Consider the following 25704-nt stretch of genomic DNA (forward strand, 5'->3'; position numbering starts at 1 on the left):
AAGTATACTTACATGTAAGAATACCCGGGGAAATGAGCGTCCTTCGTTTAGAAGCGCTTCCAACCACTGACCAAACCGGACAGCTTTCCATAAAAGTGAGACTGATTGACTGAAAACTTATCTTCAGTCCCAAAGACAGTAGGTGTTGGTTGTAGATATGGTTATATATATTTTTTAACCTTTTAAACCGTTTGGTTGTAAATTTATGTTAAATGCTAAAAAGGCATGCACCAGTAATTCATAGGAGATGTTATGAGACGATAAAGGCGAATGCAATACTGTGTCCGAGGCGATGTTTATGTTCGCATAAAACAATAATGGTTAAAATAGTTTTAAATTATCCTATCTGCGAATAAATTATGCATGCATACCGAGTGAGGAATGTTTTAGACGAGATACACATCGGTTCATCGACAAAGGATACGCTTGAGATAAGAATATTTAAACAGTGAACTTGGTTTGCGTCGTTTATAGGGTGAACAATATAATGTTTGCGGACTCTTAAAGGTATATTTATAAACATGTCATAACGGGGTTTGTGTAATATGTTTATTCTGGAGAACAGCCCAAACTGTAATTATATAATTATCTAAAACATGCACTCGTCTTATTCGTTGGCTACATAATTAGCATAGCTTAAAAGTCATTCGCCGACATCACCATACATTTAGCTCGTGCTACGCCTTGCTTCACTGGCAAACAATAGTGGAAGATAACCTGACTGTAGCTCACGTGAACTCATACCCTTATATGAATTGACACTAGCTATGTACCAGCTATTCGTTAATGGTTTTTTAAAGTTCTGATTTGCAATTAAAAATTTACAATGGCAAACAGAAGTCGATAATGTAATGATTGTGTTTGAGTGACTTTCTATTGCAATTTCATTTTCGATCTGCCCATGTTGACATTGTAAATAACATAATATTTTTATGACATGGAAATTAAACTTGACAATACTTGTCTGCGTTAATGTGTCTTACTTCGTTGATTCCGATTAAATATTTTTTTATTTGATTAAACGAGAATGACGACACAGATTCGCACGTCTTTTAAAGCTTCCTACATGCATCATATATTATAACGACTTGATCTTATAATTAGTCCTTTACTTTTACATCGAGTATCTTTCCATTCTTTGAGTTTTTTTTCAACAATTCGCAACCCACTTTTTATAATTGGCTATACTCTCATAGGATCACATGTTCATGGGCATCTTCCTTATTGATACAAAACATTGAATAAAACACATGCGCTATCAATGGACTTTCGCATAACTGAATTGAACAAAATATACACGTGAAAATTATAGTTTATTGTTTGCTGTTAATAATCTCTGTCAAAGACTTTCGAAGCATGAGAAAAGTCACAATTTTTTCACGACAACCAGCCATGAGTTCGTTATAACCTTAGACAAACTTGTGGTAGTGTACGCAACTTTAAAATATCAAATGCAACACAAAAGCGCACATATTATTTTGTAATATTTATTACATATATAATTTAGGAAACCAACTTGTATGATGGAGTAAGCAACATAACAGGTATGAATAATGTACCAAACATTCTTAGAATTGAGTAAGTCCTGTGTATATGTATGTTCTTCTATAAATATTTGATGCCGTTTGATTTCAGAGATCAACATCGGTCAAACGCTGACTGAACATGAATTGTCAGGTGAGGAACTAGCGTTTTGGCGGTCCATCGTCATTTCCATTCCCTTGATTCCCTGAAAATTCACCAAAACAGCATCAAGCTACCATAATTCGTGCTCGATATGACATAACGTTACTACAGTACAAGATGATAAAGGTTCTTCAAGCTGATTTTTTTTACTAAATCTGTGTTGAGATAACATGAAGCACAGCATCACGTAACCATGGTTGGTTGGTGTGTAATTCTTATAGAACTTAATACACAACATTCAACAACTTACCACCAATTCCCAAAGGAAGCACGTCGGTCCAGAGTCTTGAGTTTGATTCAATGATCACGCCAACAGCGTAAGATCTTTGTCCAGAAATGACCTTATGACCGCCGCCACCACCACCTCCACCACCTGCACCACCACCAAACATTCCGCCACCGCCACCAACCCCGGATCCGCCATTTCGACCGTTTCACATTCTGCATAAGCAGAAAACATATATTAGGGTTTATATGCTTGGATTCAACGAAAGCTATAATTACAGAGGAACATTTGTAGCATTTGTGTGTGTGTGTGTGTGTATGTGCGTGCGTTCGTGCATGCGTGCGTGCGTGCGTGCGTGCGTGCGTGCGTGCGTGCGTGTGTGTGTGTGTGTATGTGTGTGTGTGGTGTGTGTGTGTGTGCGTGTGTGTGTGTGTGTGTGTGTGTGTGTGTGTGTGTGTGTGTAGGTGCGCGTGCGTGTGCGTGCGTGCGTGTGCGTGTGTGTGTGTTTGTTTGAGTGTACCTTATAATCTGGGAATCTAATGCACTCCCTCAGTAATATTGAGGCTGTGCATCACAGCTTTTTCGAGACCGTGACTCTCTTTTTAAAGGCCATTTGCCTATAGTTGTGATCGCCGGTATCAACCTCTAAATACACAGATACAGCATTTAATATAATATCAATATAAATCATTAGAATGCAACCAAAAGAACATTATAGTAGACCCGGTTGAAATCGGTATGTAGAAAATATGACAACACTGAATTAAGTTCACTTTAATAATTTTGGCACTTACTATATAAGATAATAATTATATTATAATGTTGACACTTAATATATATAACAGAATAATTATAATAAAGCTAATGCGAGCTGAAGTTCTTCCGATGCATCAATGAGCAGCTATGTTATCGTTAGTAAAAGCTTGCAAAGTGTCGTCGAATATAACCAAAAATATATTACTCCCTTGGAACTTTACTTTAATCAGTAAATCGTTCCTCGACGGAGTTCTGTGACAGTCCAACGAGTTCAGTTACAGTTCTACAACGACATTTTATTTTAAGAGACATACTCGCGACTCGCGGCGTGTAGGGAGTGTATTTATTCAATAGTATGAAAATCTGGCCTGATACACATATTTATATACGTATTATATATTTTATAGTATGTCACAGGGTGAGAAAAGTAGGCAGCTTGACCGGGGCTCCAACCCGAGAACCTTCACTTAAAGGGCAAATGCTCTACCGACTGAATCTGCCTGATCTCCTACACGCACTCTCTCCTACATATTGACGCAATTAATTTAAACCTTTAATTGGACAAGAAAGTGGAACATATTGTATAAAAAGTAATTTTCTTTGTGCTTTAATATAATGAGATCTAAAGACCTGCAAATTGAAAATGACATTGTGAGAAGTTATAACTTACCGAAAAAAAATACAGTTATAATGTAAAAAACACACTCGAAGTTGTCGATCCGTCGAGAGCAACCAAACCAAAATATCAAAGTAAAACATGGCAAACTCAGTTATATTGAGTCGTTTCGTGAGACATAATGAAAGGTGCAACATCCTTCACGCAACTAAAGAATATAAGCAAACCATTAATATTTAGAACATTGATATTTACGAGCTCATTTGTACTCTCGTTGGCCTGTTTCCTATGGTCGGGACCTTGGTGGCATTCAAGTAACCGAGAGCCGACAATCACAAATGGTGCACCAGTAGATGGTATTAGACTTCCTTTTTTGACACGTGTGTCATCCTTGAAGCGGATTCGGTGAGAACCTGTAATGATTGACAGCATATAGTGAAGTTATCATAAAACATAATACGAGACCAGTGCACCGCTTGTCGCTGTTCGCTCGTTTAAATTCTTCAAATATTGTATTCCATTATCAACATATACATTATGTTCTTCCTAATGTTATACGTTCATAACAACAATACAAGCATGGCACTATATTGCCATCACACAGCCCAGGCTTTGATTGTTGCTGTTCCAATACTGTCAGTGCATGACATTCTAATGCCAAAGAATACAACATGCTCCGCCTGTTGATATATGTACATGACACCATCAAAAGCATGGTATTCTATTTTCAACATGTAGAATATGCATCTTCTGATGTCATCACATAAAACCAACCAAGGCAAAACATACTCCGCCTGACGTTATATGTCCATGACCACATCAAAGGCATGGTATTCTATTGTGAACATATAAAGCATGCTCCGCCTGTTGCTTAACGTTCATGGCAAACGTCAATGCAGGATATTATTTTGTCAGCATATAGAACATGCTCAGCCTGTTGATATGCGTTCGTGACAATAGACAATGCATTATATTATATTGTGAACATATAGAACATGTTCTGTCTGTTGTCAAACGCTCATAACAACAGTCAAGGCAGAATATTATTTTGTCAACATTCTTTGCCTTTTGTTATATGTACAACTTATAGAACATGCTCCGCCTGTTGTTATGCGTTCATTAAAACAATCAATGCATAGCTTTATATTGTTTACATATAGAACATCCTCTTACTGTTGTTATATAGTCATGACAGCAGTCAAGGCAGGGTATTCTATTGCTGCCATATAGACCATGCTACGCATGTTGTTATATGTTCATGACAACGGTAAAGGCACGGTTTCATATTGTCAACATGAAAACATACTTTGCCTGTTGTTATGTGTTCATAACAATAGTCAATGCATAGTATTATATTGTTCACATATAGACATTGCTCTTAATGATGTAATATGTTCATGACAATAATCAAAACATGGTATTCCATTGTTAACATATAGAACATGCTCTGCCTGTTGTTATACGTTCATTACAACAGTCTAGGCATGGTACGCTATTATCAACTGATACAGCATGCTCTGCCTGTTGTTATATGTTCATGAAAACGGTAAAGGCACGGTTTCCTATTGTCAACATATAAAACATACTCTGCCTGTTGTTATGCGTTCATAACAACAGGCCATGCACGGTATTATATTGTTTACATATAGAACATTCTCTTACTGTTGTTATATATTCATGACAGCAGTCAAGGCAGGATATTTTATTGCTGCCATATAGACCATGCTACGCCTGTTGTTATATGTTCATGACAACAGACAAGACATGGTATTCCATTGTGAACATATAGAACATGCTCTGCCTGTTGTTATATGTTCATTACAACAGTCTAAGCATGGTACGCTATTATCAACTTATACAAAATGCTCTTCCTGTTGTTATATGTTCATGACAACGGTAAAGGCACGGTTTCCTATTGTCAACATATAAAACTTGCTCCGCCTCTTGTTATGCGTTCATAACAACAGGCCATGCATAGTATTATATTGTTTACACATAGAACATTCTCTTACTGTTGTTATATATTCATGACAGCAGTCAATGCAGGGTAATCTATTGCTGCCATATAGACCATGCTACGCCTGTTGTTTTATGTTCACAACAACAGTCAATGCATAGTATTCTATAGTTTTCATATAAAACATGCTCTTAATGTTGTAATATGTTTATTACAACTGTCAAGGCAGGATATTTTAGTGTTGCCATATAGACCATGCCACGCCTGTTGATATATGTTCATGACAGCAGTCAATACATGGTATTCTATTATCAACATATAGAACATGCTCATGTTGTTATACGCTCATAACAACAGCAAAGGCATGTTTTTTTATTGTCAACATATATCATTTAATAAAATAATCCTCTACCTGCTAGTTGACGTTGATGACATCAGTTCATGTAGGTGGTATTCTATTCTTAAAGCACAGACAATGATATTCCTGTTGTTATTTCGCTCATAACAACATTCGAAGAATCATACTAAGTAAATTGAAAGCAATTTCTATATAATTTTAACCAGTCAAATACTACATAATAATTTTTATTTAAGAATGAACGAAAACTGATGGTGGCAAGTATAATAAAGGAACTGGTAATTCTTGATAGCAAGTAGTATCTCGAAGTTTTTCAACATTTTCCTTTATGATAGCAATATGTCCTACTAAATAATCACACACATGTAATCAAGTCATGTTGATGTATATTATGGTGTGTTTTTTTGCTAGTAAGGCCAGAATTTTTTAATAAAATGATTTTCGGACCTGCCGACTCCAAGTTTTGACGAAACCAAAAAAAAAAGTAAACTCTTTTTTTTTCGGATGCCAAAAGGTGGCTTTTAAACATGAAACGCTTGCCGGGTTTTAGAACAAGTTCACATGAGTTATAAATCATCATTATAAACCCAGTTTTAATTACCCACATTAATACGCGAACCTCCTTCATCGTGTACATGTGCTGGAATTTCCCAACAGCTACGCCATCATTGTTTGTGCAAGAAGTTGATGAACGCTACAACGCTTTCATTAGCAAAGTCTGCTAATTTCCCAATAATTATGCAACCGTCAAATAAAATCCTGAATGCAATCGATTTGTTAGTAAATATTTTATTATTTCTTTACAATTTTATAAAATTGATAGTATTAAAAAGACTAAACAAATATTATGAAAGCAATAAAAAAAGAACGATTTTAATTCAACAGGTGCTAGAAATGCGAAACCCATTTACGCCTATCAACTTTAAACATTCCATATTTTACGCACAAATACGGTCATATTTTAGACAATAAAATTTTATGTGTTGTTTAATGTAGTTGTAGTGACGAATTTGTGCATATAATATTTGTTTTTTTCGTTATTTTCAACGGGTACGAAACTTTGGTTTTGTTCCAAACTGGTTCGTACCAAAAGTTCAAAAATCGCAAAATCAACAGTTTCTAAAACGATTTCAAACCATGAATGTCCAAATAAAATAGTCAAGTTTATGGGGGTTATTATCGGATTAACAGCTCCTTTATGACATTGAACTATCAATAATGTTATCCTGGGATAAACTGTCACGAAGATCAATTATTATAACGATTATTATGGACGCTATTTCTTTAATCAATACCGTGACAAAAACAAATGTTAACTTGTTTCAACAGGCATTTTGTGTTTAACAGTTCCATTATTTAAATGTTCTGGGAAAGATATATTTTAATTAAGATACCAACTTTTTCTGAAATCAAAAGTAGGTCCTTCACTCGATGTACTATATTTCGGGTATGTTAAAATTCGGACATACATAAAGATAGTGACATTTATGTGTTGATTTGTTGTATATAGTTTGTACAAATATGTTTTGTGTTATTTCAGACAACAAGAATGGATGGTGGCAATTATCCTGGGTCTTTCTGTCAAGAAATGGATGTGAAAAAATATTTAATTGAACCTGGAAATCGACCACCCCAACTTACAGAAAACCTTTTATTAAAAGTTGTTGTTTTAGAATTTGTGAAATTTGACAATAAACAGAAATTGATGTATATCATGTCCAAATGACCAAATGTATAAACTGTTTAACAATTTGAATTGAGATGCTTAATTTTCTGATGTTTGATTTATTTTTCCTTTCAGATGATATATATTTGTGTGATTCTAGGTTTAATAAATAATTCTGAAACATTTATGCAGCATACTGTTACATAATTGTTAACGTTATGATATTATGTTGGTTATCTGGTTTATCAAGTGGAAAAAATGTTATTTATATAAAAATAAAGCTTTTAATATTAAGTCTTATGAAGGTGCTTATTGTTATTTATGTATTAACATACTTCTCAGAGTAATAAAAATATAGAAAATGCCATTATTCATTAATGTAGTAAGGTTCCTTAAATGATTGTCCTTATTGATTAAGTTTGAATTACGGGCGTATTTCACACCGCGATAAAGTGGCGACAACTTTTTTTGGGCCAGTGAAACCCCTGAAAAGCGTTTAATTATGCTATTTGTATTTGTCCTCGGTATTGATTTTTACTGAACAATAAACTATAAATGTTTCTTTTAAACCTCAATAGCTTATTGGTTGTTTGTGGAGATAAAGTATTTTTAATGCAACATATGGATTCCTTGTGAAAAAAAAAAACATAAAAAAAAAATTACCAAAAAGTTTATTATAGAAAAGTGAAAAGATTGCATAACTTTTGAACATATATCTATATAGTTAAGATATTTTTAAAATTAACTAATTTAAACACTGCAAATTAAGACCTACAGTCTGATAATGATCATTTTGCACATCAACATGTTTGAAAAAATCACTGTGGTTGCTTAGTAAAAAGAACTTTATACCATAACACTTTGAAAATGAGTGCATATTTGGTCACCCATCTTTTTTTCCGTCCTCCTACCCGACACTTTTAGAAAAAAAAAATCCGAAAATCATTTTAATAAAAAATGTTGGCCTAACATAGTGTGAAAATCTGGCGACGTTTTTCTAAATTTACATAAATGATACGTTGTCGCCGGGGCCATGTTCATTTTGGTTATGCGAATGGATGCTTGGTTTTAATGATTAAGCTCAGTCACAAACTATGGCATCAATTTGCTAAAAACATATGTTCAAAAAACTGATTCCCGCAATACTACTTTTACGTTTGTTTAATTTCAGCGTTATTTGATCATTTTTTAATGTTAAATACACTTAAAACTAACTTTAAACTACCAGATACAGTTATATCATAATATGCAGTTATCAGCATGCATCATACATTTATAATTACCTGAGAAATCAAAACTCCCAAAATTCTTCGATGACCGCACTTGTACAAACGATGTGCATGTACAATAGTCTAACTAATCAATTCTATCTTCACAGTCGCTTAAAGATAGACAACGTCCGAAAAAAATGTTATCTTTCCATGAGAAAAGTTTGTTCCACATTGTTTCCATCGCGCGAAAATGCAGCCAAAACCATGTGCATTTCACACAGCTAAAAATAAACCAGGCTATACTTTGACCGCTTTATTTATAAACATAAATTTCCAGAATCTATTTAAAGTACCCCGTTGACGCATGCGCATAACATTACCATGCCTCGCCCGTTGTAGTTGTCCGCCTCCCGTACGTACAGGATAGGTCGCAATGTTTGTTTGGCATTACGCATGAAACCTTCTTAAATGGACTTAAAAATTACTATTGCGAGTGTTTCTAAAAGGTCTCAGTATTTTTGGTAAAATTCTGATATACAGCGATCGATTAAGTTAATTACACACAAACGCTGGTATACCCTCTTATAACCGAACGACTTCGTACCTTCACGCGCAAGATTCACAATCAGCTTATCTCCCCATTCCACTTGCATCCTACCGTATTGATAAAAGATTCACAATCAGCTTATCCCCCATCCCACGTGTATCCTACCGTATTGATAATAGATTCACAATCAGCTTATCCCCCCATCCCACGTGTATCCTACCGTATTGATATAAGATTCACAATCAGCTTATCCCCCATCCCACTTGTATCCTATCGTATTGATATATGCCATGTATCCCCCCATCCCACTTGTATCCGACCGTATTGATATAAGCCATGTTCTGGGACAAAGACCTCCTTTACACACAAAAAACATAACAGCGGAAAGTGTCAAGCCTAATGAGCCTGTGCGGACTGCACAAGGTAATCTGGGACGACACTTAACGCACGTCCCCTAAACCCCGTCTCCCCAGAGCGAGACTGAATTAAGCAGCTTGAATTCTCCATATTAGCACACACAATCCCCACACGTGTCTCATACCCCCCCCCCCTCCCCATCGCTCTAGTATTCCTCCTCTTGATGCTCATTCCCCGTGTCCTGTACGGAATCAGTTCCGACCTCCTCATAGTCCTTCTCAAGAACGGCCAGGTCTTCTCTCGCTTCGTTGAACTCTCCCTCCTCCATCCCCTCCCCCACGTACCTGCAATATACACAACATACAATACATAGTATCAATGGTAACCAGGTCTACGTTCGCCTTGTTGAACTCTCTCTGCACCATACCCTCTCCCACGTACCAGCAAAAGACACAACATATAACGAGCCTCATTCTGGGAAAATAGGATTTAATGCATGGTCAGCATAGATTGATTTTTTTTCAGAAGAGACTTCCTTTTATCCCGAAAATCCAAATAAGCGGGAAGTATCGTCCCTGATTAGTCGATAAGGATTGTACAGGCCGATCTGGGACAACACTTCACACACGTGAATAAAGCCCGGTTAGTCCTAAACGAGGCTGAATGTTTTGTACTCACCAATGAACGAAGGCTCTTTTGGCGAACATCAGGTCGAACTTGTGGTCCAGACGCGCCCACGCCTCACCAATGGCGGTCGTGTTGCTCAGCATGCAGACGGCACGTGGCACCTTGGCCAGTTCGCCGCCGGGAACCACGGTGGGAGGCTGGTAGTTGATGCCGATCTTGAACCCGGTCGGGCACCAGTCCACAAACTGGATCAGTCGTTTGGTCTTAATGGCAGCGATAGCGGCGTTCACGTCTTTGGGAACCTACATTAAGATTGACGAGAAATGCATTTTTCAGCATATGCATTTTAACCAAGGTAAATTTTATTTTTTGTTTTGTTCTCTCCTTTTTGGTGTGTTTTTTTAGCTTCCACAAGTTAGTTGAAACTTGCTTTATTGGGAATATATAATAACATAGGCATAACATAGACCAGACTGAGATAAGAAATTGATATAAGTCACTGGTATGGATCTTATGGAGAATGTTCCAAAATATATAACTGTAAATACTAAATAGTCATGTAAATCCACTATGGGACACATATATTTATGTTTTTTTTGGCAGTTGTGGCGAAAAAAAACAATTAACTTTTCAATCGCTAGCGCTTTTCATATCTCAACATGCGCCCCTAACATATATTACCTACTTGGCCACACCTACACTTCATCCAAAAACTCACCTAATCTACCACGCTTCAGCCCCCTCCCCCACCACACCAACATTACCCACCCCACCAACCTCACCCCCCCCCCCCTATTACACCCGCCCCGCAACCCCCTCCGACCCGCCACACCCTCTCTCACTCACCACGTCGCCACGGTAGAGCATACAGCAGGCCATGAACTTGCCGTTCCGGAGGTCGCACTTGACCATCTGGTTGGCGGAGTCAAAGCATTCGTTGGCCAACTGGGCCACGGACAGCTGCTCGCTGTAGGTCACAATATATATTGAATTCAAATTTATGTAATTTAATGTAAAACCTTCAATTTTAGTCAGCATTTTGCACATACAAGAAATTTATAAGCTCATTGCATTTAAGAAATAAAAAGGTATGCCATGCGACCCCCTCCGACCCGCCACACCCTCTCTCACTCACCACGTCGCCGCGGTAGAGCATACAGCAGGCCATGAACTTGCCGTTCCGGAGGTCGCACTTGACCATCTGGTTGGCGGAGTCAAAGCATTCGTTGGCCAACTGGGCCACGGACAGCTGCTCGCTGTAGATCACAATATATATTGAATTCAAATGTATGTCATTTAATATAAAACCTTCAATTTTAGTCAGCATTTTGCACATACAAGAAATTTATAAGCTCATTGCATTTAAGAAATAAAAAGGTATGCCATGCGATATGTAAGACAGAACTTGACGCGAACAAAAGTTCACTGCTTTTTAACGTTGGTTTTTAGGCTACCTTTTAGTGTTTTTTTTTATTGTTACCCACCCTAACGCAAGTTTTCTGCTGTAGTCTCCAAGTATAAAAATAAAAGTGATTCTTACTGTAGATCAATGCTTACTCTGCACACAGGTCGAGAAAATTATAACAAAACGAGTAGCATTAACTAAAAACATTCATTCCAGTAACTCTTTATGATTTTTTTCAGATTATATAGAACTCCACGTATCCATTGTTCAATATACCGATACCTGTACGCCTTCTCGGCGGAGATCAGCGGCGCGTAAGTAGTCAGGGGGAAGTGGATACGCGGGAACGGCACCAAGTTGGTCTGCAACGGAAAAATGTTCATCATCTTCATCATGATCATCATCATCATAATCATCATCATCATCATCATCATCATCATCATCATCATCATCATAATCATCATCATAATCATCATCATCATCATCATCATCATCATCATCATCATCATCATCATCATCATCATCATCATCATCATGATTATCATTATGATTATCATCATGATTATCATCATGATCATCATGATCATCATCATGATCATCATCATCATCATCATCATCATCATCATCATCATCATCATCATCATCATCATCATCATCATCATCATCATCATCATCATCAGCATCATCATCATCATCATCATCACCACCACCACCACCACCATCACCACAACCATCCTCCTCCTCCCCCTTATCATCATCATCATCATCATCATCATCATCAACACCAACACCATCACCATCGCCATCATCATAATTCATAACCATCATTATACTGATCTTCATCATAATCATCATCGTCGTCGTTGTCAACAGCAACAACAAAAGCAGCAACATCGGAAGCACCAGATCAAAACAAGCACCATCATAATGCAGTCTATAGTCTCTCAAACCTGGAACTCCGTCAGGTCGACATTTAGGGCGCCGTCAAACCGCAGCGAGGCGGTAATTGCGCTGACGATCTGGCCGATCAGGCGGTTCAGGTTCGAGTAGGATGGGCGCTCCACGTCCAGGCGTTCCGGCAGATGTCGAACAGTGCCTCGTTGTCAACCATGAAGGCGCAGTCCGTGTGCTCCAGCGTCGTGTGGGTGGTGAGCACAGCGTTGTACGGCTCCACAACGGCCGTGGCCACCTAGACAGCCGAGAAAATGTATGAGGATATATTAAGTGGCCACCTAGCGGACAGGCGAGAAAATGTATGAGGATATATAACGTGGCCACCTAGCAGACAGGCGCGATATGTATGGGGCTATATAACGTGGCCACCTAGCGGGCAGGCGAGAAATGTATGGGGCTATGTAACGTGGCCACCTAGCTGTCAGGCGAGAAATGTATGGGGCTGAATAACATGGCCACATAGCGGACAAACGCGATATGCATGGGGCTCTATAACGTGGCCACCTAGCGGACAGGCGCGATATGTATGGGGCTATAGAACGTGACCACATAGCAGACAGGCGAGGAAAGTATGGGTCTCTATAACGTGGCCACATAGCGGACAGGCGCGATATGTATGGGGCTATAGAACTAGTTGAGCCTAGTTCGGGGAAAACTGGGCTTAATGCAGGTGCGTACATTGTCCACTCAGATAAGCCTGTGCAATCCGCACAGTCTAATCAGAGACAACACTTTCCACCAAGACTGGATTTTCGTTTAGAAGAGATTTCTTTGAAACGAAAAATTCAATTTAAGCAGAAAGTGTCGTCCCTGATTAACCTGTGAGGATTGCACAGGCTAATCTGGAACGAAAATTGAAGCACAAACATTATCTCTCCAGAGCGAGGTTCATTAAGATGTGATGTACATGTCGAGGGGTGAACGGAAGACTTTTGTAACTCATGTAAAATAAAGAAAGAGATACTGCAGTTTTCCGTTCAGCCCTCGATGTATTTCGCTTGTTTGTTTGTTTTAAATATATGTCCATTTTTTACAGCGAAATGTATGTGACTATATATCTATTTAGATGTGATGTTTTTTTCTTGTGTCTCTGTTTTGAAGATGAGTTGATGGGTTGATTGTTTTAGCAAAATGTATGTGGCTATATATCTATTTAGATGTGATATATTTGGATTTTGTTTGTTTCTTTTTAAAATGTGTTAATTGTTTCAGCAAAATGTATGATGCTATAATATTGACTATTTTGGTGTGATGTATTTTGTTTGTCTGTTTGTTTCGAAGATACATGAATGTTCAATATTTCAGTAGAATGTATGGGGCGATAAAACCATTCGGATGCGAGGTGCATGTATTTTGCATGTTTGTTTGTACGTAAGATGTATTGATTGTTTCAGAGAAATGTATTGAGCGATAGAACTATTAAGATGTGATGTACATAATGTATTTTTATGATCTTTGTATCATAGAAATGTATGTGGGAATCAAAATGAAAATATTTGTTTTCTTTTTATTTACAAAATGTGTTCTAAGTTTCAGCAAAATGGGCTGTCAAATTATAAATGTGATTTTAACAATTTAACACTAGTTCATGTGTTCATCTAATTGATGCGAAATATGACTGCCAAAGAAAACCCGTTGTCGTTTATTTAAATCAAATGTTTGAATATATCTGTTAGAAAGAAATTAAATATTTTCGATTTCACAAAAATGTCTTTGTACACTATTTAATAGTCTAATCCGAAAATGCGTCTAATGAGATTTCCGGCCAGAGAAGTTTAAGACCAGCCTGCGCATGCGCGCTGTCTCGTCAAGGTACCATGTCCATTAATGAGACCACGAAATTTTGCGTGTCTTTATAGCGGACAGCGTAGCCGCTTCCCAGACCGCGTCATTAAAGCGCCTGGTGTGGAGCTATGATAGCATATAAGACAAGACTCATTTGTGCATGACGTGGCTTCTATTATTATTATTGGGCTGTGCTCTGAGAAAAAGGGGTTAAATGCGTGTGCGTAAAGTGTCGTCCCAGCTTAGCATGTACAGTCCACACAGGCTAATCAGGGACGACACTTTCCGCTTTTATGATTTTTTCTGATTAAGGAAAGTCTCTTCTTAGCCCAAATCCAGTTTAGGCGGAAAGTGTCGTCGCTGATTAGCCTGTGCGGACAACACAGGCCCCCTTTTCACAGAGCACGGCTCAATTGTATTTGCATTCGTGAGTAATCAAACTCGACAAATCCAGGAGACGGGTGAACCATCTTTTTGCAATTATGGGACAAGGCCATGTCTGGGCGACATGCTATTTCCGTACCTGTGGTGCAGGATAAACGGCGAACTCCAGCTTACACTTCTTGCTGTAGTCAACGCTGAGCCTCTCCATCAGCAGCGACGCGAAACCGGAACCAGTGCCGCCGCCGAAGCTGTGGAACAAGAGGAAACCCTGAAGCCCCGAACAATTGTCCGCCATATTGCGCATCCGGTCCGCCACTGTGAAGGGAGCAAGAGACAGGCCCAGTGCAACTATTGGTATCACGCTTGAACTATTATTATATGTGTCTTGTTCTGAGAAAACTGGGCTTTATGCATGTGCGTAAAGTGTCGTCCCGGATTAGCCTGTGCAGTCCGGACAGGCTAATCAGGGACGACACTTTCCGCTTTTATGGTATTTTTAGTTTCAATGAAGTCACTCCTTCCCAAAAATCAAGTTTAGGCGGAAAGTGTCGTCCCTGATTAGTTATCATGAAATCTCTTCCAGATACATGGTCGTTGAAATAGAGTCGCATGTCAAATAAGGAAGGTAATATTCATTTTCTAAAATACTACAATAATGAATCTTTGTTTGTTTTCGGTGTGATTATGTGTTATAACATGAATGAAAAAAATAAAAGTTTCATGACGTAAACACGTATGACAAGCGTTTTTTTCCCCAGTTGCTAACACACAGAAAACAATTGTTTATCTATAAGACAGTATATACATGTTTCAAACATGACGTAAACAACAATGACAAGTTGAGTTTACGTTTTTTCAAAATTTAATTTTTACACAGTGGCCACAAGCAATACCAAAAGAGACCGGATAGAGAGGTTACCAAGGTCAATTTGCACCTTGCCGACGGTGAAGTGTCCCCTAGCGTAGTTGTTTGCGGCGTCCTCCTTGCTGCTCGGGGTGGTACAGCTGGCGATACTTGCCCGTGCGCACTTCGTCTGTATGTTTAATACATATGCGTATAGTGTCATCCCAGATTAGCATGTGTAGTTCGCAGAGGCTAATCAAGGACGACACTTTCCGCCTTTGATTGATTTTCGTTTAGAAGATTCTCTGTTCAAACGAAAAATTCAATAACAGCGGAAAGTGTCACCCCTCCCCCTGAATAGCCTGTGTGAATATCGTCTGTAACACACGTGGAATAATGTGTACAGCAGTAATACTCGCAAATAAAAAAATGTAACATGTATGTGTTTACAGCAATCGAATATTTGTAGACAGATGACCCGATCTAGCCAGATTGCGAAGATACATGTAACAAATCCGTCGTACGGGAAAGGCTTCTTTACTCTGCAGTATCTTTATGCGCCTCGCTCTCGGAAAACGGAGCTTAATGCATGTGCGTAAAGTTTCGGCCCAGGCTAGGCTGATCCGGAACGAAAAATTCCGCCTTAGCTGGATTTTCGCTAATAAGAGACTCCCTTAAAACGAAAAATACCATACAAGCCGTAATGAACCTATTCGGACTGGACAGACGGATCTGGGACGACACTTAACGCACATGAATAGAGTCCAGTTTTCACAGAGCGTGGCTGATATATTTGCATTCGTGCGCACTGCTTGTGGAGCGTTCTTCGGTTTATCGTTTGTGCGTTCTAGACACCAACAAATAACGTCTTAACCCTCTTCCACTTAGACACGTATTTTGACGTATTTGTAGTCCCTTAGAAAGTTACATTTATTTAAATACCTTTCTTCAAGTTTTAAAGGCTTCATTTCCAACCCTTAAAGGGATCTTTACACGGTTTGGTAAATTGACAAATTGAAAAAAGTTGTTTCAGATTCGCAAATTTTTGTTTTAGTTATGATATTTGTGAGGAAACAGTATTACTGAACATTTACCATAGTCCAATATAGCCATTATATGTTTCTTTTGACGATTTAAACACCTAAAATTTTTAAATCGTTGCAACGCGAAACGATTGAATAATTTGGAGAGTTCTGTTGTTGTCGTTTAAATTTACGAAACTACGAAGATTGCTTATATAAGGTATACAATACTTAAACTGTGTATGCGCGGCGGAATAACCGAGAGGGCTAATGCGTTTTTACGTCAGACTTATTCCAGGACTCCGGGGGTCACTGGTTCGAGCCCTGGTATCGGCTACTTTTTTTTCCTTTTTTTAATTTTACTGGAGCTTTTAAGATCCAATGTTTACATTTATCAATATAAAGCATTTAATGACAAACTTCAAAATATGCCAACATCTGTGAAAAGGCCCCTTTAATTACTGTTGAGCAGCAAACAGCATAAAACCTGAACAGACTGCGAGTTAATGGTTTTATGCTGGTTGCAAAAGCCATTTTGACTTTGCTTCTTATGGAGGAAAGGGATTAACCCAAATATCCAATCATATGATTCTCAAACAACGACAATTGCTATCGGCGATACTGTGTAGTCTTGTTGACGGTCTGTTTTCGCTGTCAGCGTTTTGACAATAAACTTGAAGCTGTTCAATATATAATATTAGGACTAAAACTTCATCAGTAATGGTGTTTATTATTGCTTTCTTTCTTTTGACAAATTTAATTAAACCTTCGCTCTGGGAAAACGAATCTTAATCGTTTGCGTAGTGGCGTCCCAAATTAGCCTGTGCAGTCAGAACATGCGTAACCTTGACTACACTTATTACAGCTATTATGGTAAGTTTCGTTTAAAGGAAGTATATTCTTAGCAAACATCCTGTCAAAGCCAAACGTATCGTCCCTGATTAGCATGCGCTGTCTGGACAGACTAATATGGAACGACACTTTGCACACATGCTTAAGGTCCCGTTTTCGAAGAGCACGTCCCATATATTTTTCGTATTTCATACTTCATATTTATGAATAAGAAACGTGGCAGACTGTGAAAATCGAATCTCCAAGGGTGAAACTAACAAACCAACCGACTACAGACGGCTCCAGATCGACGAACAGAGACCTTGGTACGTGCTTTCCATTTCCGGTCTCGCTGAAAAACGTGTTGAACGAGTCGTCTCCCCTGCTCACGGCAGACTTCTCGGAGTCAAGGCGTCCATCTGGCGAGATCCCGTGCTCGAGACAGTAGAGTTCCCAGCACGCATTGCCTATCTGTACCCCGGCTTGACCCACATGAATGCTGATGACTTCACGCTGCAAAGGGTGGACTGATACATTTTTATAAGCGTATGGTATATATGTAATTTTGTTAGTGACCGTAGGCGGCGGATATGGTAGGGTACGAAAACGGCATGTAATCTCTTCAATGTAATTTATCAAGGACCGGTTTCTGTACTTTTAGTATCACGTATTACACAACGAATCAACAGATGGTTTGAATGTTTCGTTTCATAATTCTCAAGTTTGTATGGCACAGAATTAAATTTTATTTGTATTAATATTAAAACAAATAGGAGGGGAGAGGCGCATAGAGAATGGTAAGCAGTTTCGTCAGATGGGTCGATGTTTTGAAATACGAGGCCTACACTTGGTATAAACCGCCCCCCCCCCCTCAATATTTCGGCTAGTCATCGTTATATAAATAAGCGTAAAATCCCCAAAAAATCGCCGGAATACGGACAAAACCCCTCCCGGATAAAAACCCTCCCGTCATTTTCATAGGGGGCGGACGAAAACCCTCCCAAGAATAAACATGGGCGGGCAAAAACCCTCCCATGAAAAAAACGGGGGAGGACAAAAACCCTCCCATGAAAAAACGGGACCGGACAAAAACCCTCCCGTTAAAGAAACACTTAGTGTTGCATTCATTAATCCGAAAAAATTACCCATTGTGTGTATTGTGTATTGTGTTTTTAGGGGTGTTAAATTGAAAGAAAATGTGTATCCATTAACTGTAAACATACCGTTTTCTAATGTGCATATATGTCCGATAATCCAATATAATAACAACATCAATTAAAACATAAAATGAGGCCATTTATAGACAAGTGAATTTAAATTTAGATTGAATGCAATACGATACAGTGCAGCGTTTAAAAATTTAAGAACAATCTATTTAGATTCACGGTATGCTTATAATACATGTAAAACGAAAGTTAGTTGAGAATATTTTTGTAAATGTAAAAAAGAATACAAATTATTAGTACGAAAAAAGAAGAATTCTTACTTTAAAAAGAAATGCTCTGATGCTCTGAAATGGAAAAACTTAGGTTTTGTAAACCGAAACAATTTTGGAGTTATTTTAAAAAGAATAAGAAATCTGTTGGAAATGATGTTTCTGTAGATGACTTTTGTAAATACTTCTCATCATTATGTAACGATGTATTTGTATGTAATAATGCAGAAGCAAATGTGTTTTGCCAAGAAAATAATTTTGATAATGATGATTGCCCCTTTGATGAGTTAAATATTCCTATTACTGCTGATGAAGTTTTATGTGCTGTTAAATCTCTCAAAAAAGGCAAAGCTGTAGGGCCAGACTTCCTTTTAAATGAGTATTTTACTGAAAGTATAGACATCTTGTGTGTTCACCTGTGTGATTTATTAAATGCCATATTAGAGTCTGGTTTCTTTCCCGACAAATGGATAGAAGGAGTTATCGTTCCTGTACATAAGAAAGGCGATACAAAAAATACACAGAATTACAGGGGAATAACACTAGTTAGTTGTTTTTCTAAACTTTTTACAACTATTTTAAATAAAAGAATTGAAACGTTTTGTGAAAATAATAATGTTATATCTGATGCCCAATTCGGTTTTAGAAAAGGGAAATCAACTGTTGATGCGATATTTATTCTCCACTCAGTAATACAACACTATATAAATAATAACAAGCGTCTGTATGTTGGTTTTATTGATTTAAAATCTTGTTTTGATAGTATTAACAGAAATTGCCTTTGGCTTAAATTATACAAATGTGGTATTCAAGGTAAATTATTACGTATTGTTAAGGATATGTATGAAAAGGTTAAGTCTTGCGTTCGCAGTTGTAATGTTAAGTCTTGCGTTCGCAGTTGTAATACGTACTCAGACTTTTTTAGCTACGCTGTTGGACTACGTCAAGGGGAGGTAATTTCGCCTCTGCTTTTTTCTTTATTCGTGGAAGACCTAGAACTACATTTACAAAGTAAATTAGATTCAGGTTTATATTTTGAGGATATGTTGTTAATATTATTGTTATTTGCTGATGATATGGCAATTTTGGGTAAAACACCAGAAGACTTAAAAAAATAGCTTAGATAGTTTATATGATTATTGTAACTGTTGGAGTCTTGAGGTAAACACCCAAAAAAACAAGGTTATGGTTTTTAGAAAAAGAGGCAGAGTACTTCCAAATGAGAAGTGGAGTTACCATGGGAACTTGTTAGAAACTGTAGATAACTTCAACTATCTCGGTACAATTTTTAATTACACTGGCAATTTCGCTATGAATCAAGAGCATTTAATTGGTAAATCATTAAAAGCATTGAAATTACTTATGTATAATTGTAGAAAATATTATATTAAACCCAAATTACAATGCCAGCTCTTCGATTCCTTTATAGGTTCAATATTGAATTATGCTGCCGAGGTATGGGGCGCAACTAAATCTAAAGAAATAGAGCGTATACACCTCACATTTTGTAAAAGTGTTTTAAAGGTCAGAATGAGTACTTGTAACGCTGGTGTATATGGTGACTTAGGAAGGTACCCGTTATATATTACTCGATATATTAGGATAATAAAGTATTGGTGTAAATTGTTAAATACTGATAATATTATTATGAAAACTATTTATCGACAAAGTATATCTGATTGTTCAAAAGGTTATAATAAATGGGTATCAAATGTTAAACAATTGTTAGAAACATATGGCTTTGCTGATTGCTTTATAAATGGTGATAATCTTGATTGTAAAACATGTCCACATATATTTAAACAAAGATTGATTGATACTTATAAACAAGACTGGCATAGTTCTGTTGAAAATAGTAGTGTATTAGATTTGTTACAAAATTGTAAAGATTCTCTGTCATATGAACTTTATCTAAATGTATTGCCAAGTAGTTTAAGGTTCTTTGTCACTAGAATAAGATTATCTGCACATTCCTTAAGAGTTCAAACTGGTAGATTCGGTAGGAATAGAATACCAAGAAATGAGCGATACTGTCAATGTTGTAACTCCGTCGATATTGAAGACGAGTACCATTTCACTCTTATTTGTCCTTGTTTTAGCAATATACGTAAGAAATATATTAAGAAACATTATTATGTGCGACCATCAATGTTCAAATTTATTGAGCTATTGAAAACTGAAAACAAATCTGTATTGATTAAACTTGCAAAATATATTAAAGAAAGCTTGGAAATTAGAAACGAAATTACAAATGTAAACGAAAACTGATCATCCTCTTTACATGCTGTGTTATGTTATATCGAAATGTCCATTAATTCGTGTTTATATATTATACTTATATACGTGATGTTATAAATTATCATATAATAATATGTGTTTATGATGATGTACTATGTACAAATCAAATAAAATATCTGTTCTGTTCTGTTCTGTTTAATCGCGTCATACGCTCATTCATGCAAAAAATGTGCTTTCCGGGAAGTTTCTGAAAACTGTGCGAAAATGAAAGTAAAATCTGTTAACAACTAACAATTCATTAGCATGTAAATAATTTGTCTTAATTACTTATTTAATTTAGCTTTGACTGTAACGTTTTCAATTGCATTTTTGCAGACAATATATAAAGCATACTGTATTGTCAAATATGTCAATGATTCGGTTATTTAGGCCCACTAATAAGCTAATCATTACAATTAACCAGTTAATGGCATACAATAATATGTATCAAAATGGCAAACTGTGAATCTGCAACTGCGGACAAAAACCCTCCCGTGAAAGCAATTAAACACCGACAAATGTAATTGCTTCACACATTGTTGCATTCATAATCCGCAAAATTTACTCAAAATAGCAAACTGTGAATCTGCAACTTCTTTTAGTTTTTAAGTAGTTTAATCACAGAATCAATTAAAAGCAATTAAACGCCGACAAATGTATTTGCTTCACTCAATGTTGCTTTCATTAATCCGAAAAAATCACTCAATGCTGACAACATTTGTTCAAAATATACTGTGAATCGGCAACATATAAAAAGCAATTTGCTTGTGTAAAGGCACACAAGTGACTACAATGTTGGTTTTTGTTTATCAATTGATTATGCTTATTTGTCAATGTATGTAACATTATACTGTATAGACTTCATAATACTTGTTATAAAACGAAATAAAGAATGTCTTAGGAAGCCTGTGTCCGCCTCTGTTATTTTTGCGATGATGACTAAAAAAAACCCCACGACTTTGATGTTCTTAATGCACTGGCCGGCGCACAATTCGATATTTTATATATTTTATATAAACACCCTACTTGTTATTCATACTAAGTAATCATGAATATCGTAGTATTAAGTAATAATACAAATCTTAGTTCAAACATATATAATTGACGTCAAATGGGTGTAAAATAACAACATTTGAATTCGGAAATATTTTAATTAGTCAATATATAGTGTAATGTTACCTACTGGAGTGAAGTCACTATTACAAAAAATAAATATATCTCGGATAACCGACAACAAAATACACATGTCGGAAATGACATTCGGAAATTACCGATTTCGGATTAATAATTCATTAATAATTGTTGATAGTTGAATTCGTGGCTCGGATTTCACGGGAGGGTTTTTGTCCGGTCCCGTTTTTTCATGGGAGGGTTTTTGTCCTCCCCCGTTTTTTTCATTGGAGGGTTTTTGGTCCGTCCCCGTTTATTCATGGGAGGGTTTTAGTCCGGCCCCTTTAAAACTGACGGGAGGGTTTTTATCCGGGAGGAGTTTGTCCGGCATTCAAAATCGCCGCCCCAAAACCAGTATTTTTGTAATCACGCGCCGTCAGTGCAGAAGCCATGTGTCCCCTCTCCGTCTGCTCTGAGGTTGCCAATAGTGATGTGTCAATATCCCTTGTCAGGTGTCATAAACTAGGGGCCGGGGTAAATGTCATTGCGTTAATTGTTTTATTGTTCTTTCCGTGATTGCACTGTCGGTGTTTTGATTAGGGACAGGCGATTCTTTTAATTTTAATTGATCGCTTTAATTCAAAGGTAACTGCCACTTAAAACAATTTTGAGTGAATATACGCGTTAAAAACAGTAATTAGTGTGCAAATATTTTTGTTCTCGAAGTACATCAGTTATTATTTGATTAGAAATCATTGAAGCAATATCATATATGTAATTGTTTAATGTTCAAAATGAGTATTCCTAATCAGCCTCGAAATTTTGCGTTTCCTAAGCGTACATTCGGGAAGAAAAAGCCAGAACAGCGTTCATTCCAATCTTGTTGGTTTGATTCCTTCACATGGCTCCACTACGATGAGGTATCTATATTAGTATTAAATTTTAATTTGAGATCGTTCTTATCTTTTATGAACCTAACGTTGATCTAAATACAAACGAAATTTAGAAAAAAAGACACAACATACAAATAATACTCGTATTGTAAAAAAAATTGTTGCTTAATAATGTTTATTATTATTATCATTAATATTTAACACAAAATTTATTACAATGTTATTCTTTTCAGAGCCGGGACCTTGCGTTCTGCCATCTCTGCATGGCGGCCAAGAAGTAAGGCAAGATCGGCAACACGAAGGTGGACGGCAGCTTCATCAGTGACGGCTTCTCCAACTGGAAAGCGGGTACCGAGAAGTTCCGGAAGCACGACGAAAGCGTAATGCCCGCCACCAACGCCACCAGCGAGAGGTCCTTCTCCGGCCTGAGACGCCTGAAGACGTACCTCCGGACGTCTATGACACAGGAGAGATTCACCCACCTCATGACGCTCCACGTGCACAGGTGTGCTACCGACGCCATGGACTTGTTAGATGTTGCCAATGAGTTCGTCAGTGTGAATGAATCACGGTTAACTATCTTCGGGAAGTTTTCATAGAATGTGACACTTGGCATTAACATCACGCGAACAGTGCATGATAAATTGTTGCATAAAAGCATAAAAATGAATTATCCGTAATTTTTGTTTATTTAACTTAATTTAATAATATTCATTCATCCTGGTTCAGTATTTTAATAGTGCTCGAAATGTGGATACATTATTTACTTATCATGTCATATTGTATTGGTTGTTGTGTATTTTCATGTGGTTATTTATAACACTCTCCCATTTTCAGGTGTTAAATATGTCCATCAGTAATAAAATATATCCAATGTGAATGTAATGTGAATGTTTTTATTTCTCATATCACTTGTTAAACTCCGTCATTAAAATACATAAACATTTACTTAATATTAGGCTGTAATTAGAGTTTTTGGAAAGAAAATAATAACATTTATATCAACATGAAAGTTCCCCCAAAACGCACCATATTAATTGTAATTGTATTTTTTTCGGAACCACGGGAGAGGACAACCCTCTCAAACGAACCTCTTTATGTTCCCAGTACAGAAACTATACCGCCCCCGAATGTTGGGAGGTTATCTACGCCCCTGTAGTCTATCCTTAATGTAAATCGCGTATTAGTTTCGTCTGTTTGTTCGATGTGTATTAAAGGTAAGTTCCAAAGTTTAAAATAAAACCAACACAAATAAATAAGGGTTCTTTTTGTGTATACATATATGTATTAAACGGTACAAACCATGACCACGTTAATTACTTTCTACTATACATACCAAGATTTACAGCATCGTTGATCAATATATACCGGTATATGTAAAAGTATTCAAGCATGTTGAACACAAGACTAAAATAGTTTGTATGTATATAATATGTAAAGATTGCTTACCATGGTTTATTTGCCTTATTAACTGCCTCCAAAAAACGCACGGACGACTATATACATATTGTTCAGAGCGGTTCCTCACTCTAACTCGATGCGTTTTGGTGAGAAGCGGACTTTGTAATGGACGCCCCCTCCACTGAACGATGTTATACACGTATCCACCAGATAGACGCGACAATGTGGTTATCTGTACGTTGATAATTACTGATGTGCTGTTGGACACTTAGTCATTGTACAATTCACCGATAGAGCATAGTTATGTTCAGTACATGTTTATTATCAAGTACGGCTGAAATGTAAGGTAATGCTATCAGTACTGTTGTTTATCGGTGTTATATTAATCAACGAAGCCGCGCAGCAGAAGATAACACGGGAGCCGCGCATCAAACGGTGGTACAGGTGATGATTGGAGTCGCGTTCTGAGAAAACAATGCATAATGCATTAGCGTAATTTGTCGTCCCAGATTAGCCTGTGCAATCCGCACAGGCTTATCGGGGCGACACTTTCCGCCTAAAGTGGATTTTTGCTAAGAAGAGACGAAACATGTCATAAAAGCGGAAAGTGTCGTCCCTGATGAGCTTTTAGACGCACTCTGGAACAACTGGGCTTCATGCACGTGCGTAGTGTTGTTTCAGATGGATGATACATTCCCATTGTTTGGATTTTTTAAGAAGGCTTCTTCTATACGATAACTAAGTCAATGCGGAAAGTGTTGTCAATGATTAGAATATGCGGACTGCATCGGCTTATCAGGCACTACACTTTAAGAACACGAATTAAGCCCCATTTTCCCATAACGCACCTCATTTATGGCTCCAAACGACACACGTGTTACGATATGTAAAAAATATTTATATTCTTAGACGATTTTAGAATAGTTTGCAACTGAAATGAAAGCAGTATTTTACGTGGGTATCTGATGCTCGGAATTCTTATGCATTTAGTGATTTACAAACATGCATAGCTATCAAGCTTTCATGTGAGCCCTTTCGATTGACTATCATGGAGAATTTTCAATAGAAATACAAACACAAACCAAAAAAAATATGTATCCTTTACTACATGATTGTCTTCACATGTGTATTTACAAATAGTATCAATATAGATACATGTGTACCCGTACTAGTAAGAATAAAAAATTAACCATTACAACTCGTTTTTAATAAAAAAAACTGCCAATTTTTACATAACATGATAATAACAAACAAATACGCACCGAAACGTTACATGCATAGCAGCATAAAATAGTATTTATATTACCTAATAATTAAATAACATCAATGTGGCAAGTAAAGCATTTTGAATAAAAG

General features: G+C 37.1%; 1 pseudogene; it reads right to left on the bottom strand.

The window, feature by feature from the left end:
* Nucleotides 1-1476: 1476 nt before the first annotated feature.
* LOC127854799 (tubulin alpha-8 chain-like) lies at nucleotides 1477-24698 on the bottom strand (annotated as a pseudogene).
* Between the last annotated feature and the right edge of the window lie 1006 nt (nucleotides 24699-25704).

This window comes from Dreissena polymorpha, chromosome 13, assembly GCF_020536995.1.
Source record: "Dreissena polymorpha isolate Duluth1 chromosome 13, UMN_Dpol_1.0, whole genome shotgun sequence".
Classification (NCBI taxonomy): Eukaryota; Metazoa; Mollusca; class Bivalvia; order Myida; family Dreissenidae; genus Dreissena; species Dreissena polymorpha.